A 4,571-nucleotide genomic window follows, 5' to 3' on the forward strand; every position below is an offset into this window, starting at 1 on the left:
CAATATCAAGAAATGCACTAACGCTTTTCAGGTTAGAGAAGAAGATCCTGAAGAATCAGAATCTGAAGAAGAAGATGAACTGTCCCTGATCTCCAGAAGGCTAAATCAACTCTGGAAGACCAAGCAAAGGAAGTTCAGAGGCTTCAGAAGTTCAAAGAAATTTGAACGTGGAGAATCTTCTGATGACAGGAGATTTGACAAGAAGAAGGTCATGTGCTATGAATGCAATGAGCCTGGACACTACAAGAACGAATGTCCAAATCTTCAGAAGGAAAGTCCCAAGAAAAAGTTTCATAAGAAGAAAGGTCTTATGGCAACCTGGGATGAGTCAGAAGATGATTCTGAAGACGAGCAGGCCAATTGTGCGCTGATGGCGACAGAAGATGACGGATCAGAATCTACATCAGAATCAGATTCTGAAGAGATATCCTTGACTGCAAAAAGGACAAAGCACAACATGTCATGGTACCTGGACTCTGGATGCTCGCGACACATGACAGGAAGAAGGTCTATGTTCCAAGACCTGGTGCTTAAGTCTGGAGGAGAAGTCAAGTTTGGAGGAGATTAGAAGGGCAAGATAATTGGCTCTGGAACTATAAAGTCTGGTAACTCTCCTTTCATTTCTAATGTACTTCTTGTAGAAGGATTAACACATAACCTCTTATCTATCAGTCAATTGAGTGACAATGGTTATGATATAATCTTTAATCAAGAGTCTTGCAAGGCTGTAAATCAGAAGGATGGCTCAATCCTATTTACAGGCAAGAGGAAGAACAACATTTATAAGACAGATCTGCAAGATCTTATGAGTCAGAAGGTGACTTGTCTTATGTCTGTTTCTGAAGAGCAGTGGGTCTGGCACAGAAGATTAGGTCATGCTAGTTTGAGAAAGATTTCTCAGATTAACAAACTGAATCTGGTCAGAGGACTCCCTAATCTGAAATTCAAATCAGATGCTCTTTGTGAAGCATGTCAGAAGGGCAAGTTCTCCAAACCTGCATTCAAGTCCAAGAATGTTGTTTCTACCTCAAGGCCATTAGAACTCTTGCACATTGATCTGTTTGGCCCAGTCAAAACAGCATCTGTCAGAGGGAAGAAATATGGATTGGTCATCGTAGATGATTATAGCCGCTGGACATGGGTAAAATTCTTGAAACACAAGGATGAGACTCATTCAGTGTTCTTTGATTTCTGCATTCAGATTCAATCTGAAAAAGAGTGTAAAATCATAAAGGTCAGAAGTGATCATGGTGGTGAATTTGAGAACAGATCCTTTGAAGAGTTCTTCAAAGAAAATGGTATTGCCCATGATTTCTCTTGTCCTAGAACTCCACAGCAAAATGGGGTTGTAGAACGAAAGAATAAGACTCTGCAAGAAATGGCCAGAACCATGATCAATGAAACCAATATGGCTAAGCATTTCTGGGCAGAAGCAATAAACACTGCATGCTATATTCAGAATAGAATCTCTATCAGACCTATTCTAAATAAGACTCCTTATGAATTGTGGAAGAATAGAAAGCCCAACATTTCATATTTCCATCCTTTTGGATGTGTATGCTTTATTCTGAACACCAAAGATCATCTTGGCAAGTTTGATTCCAAAGCACAAAAATGTTTCCTTCTTGGATATTCTGAACGCTCAAAAGGCTACAGAGTATACAATACTGAAACATTGATTGTAGAAGAATCAATCAATATCAGGTTTGATGATAAGCTTGGTTCTGAAAAACCAAAGCAGTTTGATAATTTTGCAGATTGTGATATTGATATATCAGAAGTTGTTGAGCCAAGAAGCAACGCATCAGAAGCAGAGATTCTCAGAAGCAAAGAATCTGAAGATCAAGTATCAGCTTCTCTGGAGGATCTAAGCATTTCTGAAGAACCATCTGTCAGAAGATCATCCAGACTCATCTCTGGTCACTCAGAAGATGTCATTCTTGGAAAGAAGGATGATCCAATCAGAACAAGAGCATTCCTTAAGAACAATGCAGATTGTCAATTAGGTCTTGTATCTTTGATCGAGCCAACTTCTGTTGATCATGCTCTAGAAGATCCAGACTGGATAATTGCTATGCAAGAAGAACTGAATCAGTTTACAAGGAATGATGTTTGGGATCTTGTTCCTAGACCAGATGGATTCAATATAATTGGTACAAAATGGGTCTTCAGAAACAAGCTCAGTGAGAAAGGTGAAGTGGTAAGGAACAAAGCCAGACTGGTGGCTCAGGGTTATAGTCAGCAAGAAGGGATTGACTACACAGAAACCTTTGCACCAGTGGCCAGGTTAGAATCTATTCGTCTATTAATTTCTTTTGCCACTCAACATAACATCACTCTTTATCAGATGGATGTTAAGAGTGCCTTCTTAAATGGTTATATAGATGAAGAAGTTTATGTCCATCAACCTCCTGGTTTTGAAGACTCTATGTCTCCTAATCATGTTTTTAAACTTAAGAAATCATTGTATGGATTGAAACAGGCTCCCAGAGCTTGGTATGAACGCTTAAGTTCTTTCCTTCTAGATAATGATTTCACTAGAGGAAAAGTGGACACTACTCTCTTTTGTAAAACCTTTAAAAGGGATATTTTAATTTGTCAAATATATGTAGATGATATTATTTTTGGAACATCTAATGCTACACTTGGAAAGGAGTTTGCTAAGTCTATGCAGGCTGAGTTTGAAATGAGCATGATGGGAGAACTCAAGTATTTCCTCGGAATACAAATAAATCAAACATCAGAAGGAACGTATGTTCACCAAACCAAGTATGTGAAGGAACTTCTGAAGAAGTTTAATCTTCTAGACTGCAAAGAAGCCAAAACTCCTATGCATCCAACATGCATCCTAGGTAAGGATGAGGTAAGTAAGAAGGTAGATCAGAAGTTATACAGAGGTATGATTGGATCTCTTCTATATTTGACTGCTTCTAGACCTGACATTCTGTTTAGTGTTTGTTTGTGTGCTAGATTCCAATCAGATCCTAGAGAATCTCATTTAACTGCTGTTAAGAGAATTCTAAGGTATCTGAAAGGTACTACTAATGTTGGCTTAGTTTACAGAAAATCTAAAGAATACAACTTAGTAGGATTCTGCGATGCTGACTATGCTGGAGACAGAATTGAAAGAAAAAGTACTTCAGGAAGTTGCCAATTTCTCGGAAGTCATTTGATCTCTTGGTATAGCAAGAAGCAAGCAACTATTGCTCTATCAACAACAGAAGCAGAATATGTCGCTGCTGCTGGTTGTAGCACACAGATGCTCTGGATGAAGAGTCAGTTAGAAGATTATCAGATATTTGAGAGTAATATTCCTATATTCTGTGATAATACTTCTGCTATATGTTTATCTAAGAATCCTATTCTTCATTCAAAAGCTAAACATATTGAGATAAAACATCATTTCATAAGGGACTATGTTCAGAAGGGTGTTATATCTTTAAACTTTGTTGATACAGACCATCAATGGGCTGATATCTTTACAAAACCCCTGGCTGAAGATAGGTTTAAGTTCATTCTGAAGAACATCAGTATGGATTTATGCCCAGAATGAGAAGATGAGAAGTTCCTATGTATGAGTAACTTCTGAAATGAAAATGGATTATTTTTTATATATCAGAAGTTCTGATTAAAATCTTTTAGAAATTATGATTCGGTTATTACTAACGTTTCATTGTCTAAGTTGATTCAGAACCTCTTTTAAAGCAAAACAGCTGTTACGTTTTTATCTCGGGATGGTAAACCTGTCGTTACTATTCATGGATAAACGCGCGTGCAGTTGAAGGGACGCCGACCATAGGTAACTGTGCTAGTCACCTCATTTGTCTTTATTATCTCTCCTCACGTCACGTAACATTAAATGCTATTCATCATTCGTTTCACTTTATTTCCTTTTAAATACTCTTCAAACTCTTCTCTTTCCCTCTCATCTCTCTCTATCTCCTTGCATTCCTCATCAAGTTTTCCTCTCTCTCTCTTCCATATCAAACCCTACCTGTTCATTGTTCTGCAAACCCATCATGAACTCTTCATCAAGCCCAGGAAATAATGAAAATGATCAAAACAACAAAAGAAAAGCTGTTGAAACATCACCTTCCAAACCCAAAAAGATCAAAATCACCTATGATCCTCTCAAGGTGAATCCATTCGAAGCAATGTTGTCTGGAAACTATTCTAGACGTGTGTTTCATCCTCCTGGTGAAAGCCCTCCATCATCTCCATCTTCTTCCTCATCTTTCGACCTTCAAGACTCAGCTTCTTCTTCATCTAACCTTTCCTCTCCCTTAATCTCTTCTGAAGAAATCTCTTCATCTTCACCCACTGAGAATGTTGTCTCTGGTAAAGATGGTGGAAGATCTGTATCAGGACCAAGTCTCCCTGATCCCTCGCCTGAAAGCCCAAGAAGCAGTCAATGAGGCGTTTCACTCCTTCATGGCATGCTGGCACAGACGTTGTCTTAGCTAGGGTCCTAGGATTTGGTCTTAGTAGTTTTATTTTCCTTGTTACATCTGCTTGTTAAACATCTTCTTGTAATCCTTGTTTGATTATCAATGAAAAATTTTCTTTGCTTT

This window comes from Vicia villosa, unplaced genomic scaffold, assembly GCF_029867415.1.
Source record: "Vicia villosa cultivar HV-30 ecotype Madison, WI unplaced genomic scaffold, Vvil1.0 ctg.001702F_1_1, whole genome shotgun sequence".
NCBI lineage: Eukaryota > Viridiplantae > Streptophyta > Magnoliopsida > Fabales > Fabaceae > Vicia > Vicia villosa.